This window comes from Austrofundulus limnaeus, unplaced genomic scaffold (assembly GCF_001266775.1).
Source record: "Austrofundulus limnaeus strain Quisiro unplaced genomic scaffold, Austrofundulus_limnaeus-1.0 Scaffold6611, whole genome shotgun sequence".
Lineage (NCBI taxonomy): Eukaryota > Metazoa > Chordata > Actinopteri > Cyprinodontiformes > Rivulidae > Austrofundulus > Austrofundulus limnaeus.
Window position 1 is genome coordinate 1 of NW_013959013.1, and position 252 is coordinate 252.

Consider the following 252-nt stretch of genomic DNA (forward strand, 5'->3'; position numbering starts at 1 on the left):
TGTGTTTCACCTGTACTTCCTGTGTTTCACCTGTACTTCCTGTGTTTCACCTGTATTTACCATGTGTTTCACCTGTATTTACCACGTGTTTCACCTGTATTTACCCTGTGTTTCACCTGTATTTACCATGTGGTTCACCTGTATTTACCATGTGTTTCACCTGTATTTACCATGTGTTTCACCTGTATTTACCATGTGTTTCACCTGTATTTACCATGTGGTTCACCTGTACTTCCTGTGTTTCACCTATAT

General features: G+C 39.7%; 1 long non-coding RNA gene across 4 annotated transcripts in view; it reads right to left on the reverse strand.

Moving 5' to 3' along the window:
• Nucleotides 1-11: 11 nt before the first annotated feature.
• Nucleotides 12-252, reverse strand: part of LOC106512420 (uncharacterized) — a 5,770-nt gene continuing 5,529 nt past the window's right edge. For all 4 annotated transcript variants that reach the window (XR_001309674.1, XR_001309671.1, XR_001309672.1 and 1 more), the window contains one exon: nt 12-246. This is a non-coding gene — a long non-coding RNA (uncharacterized LOC106512420). The remainder of the gene's footprint in view (nt 247-252) is intronic.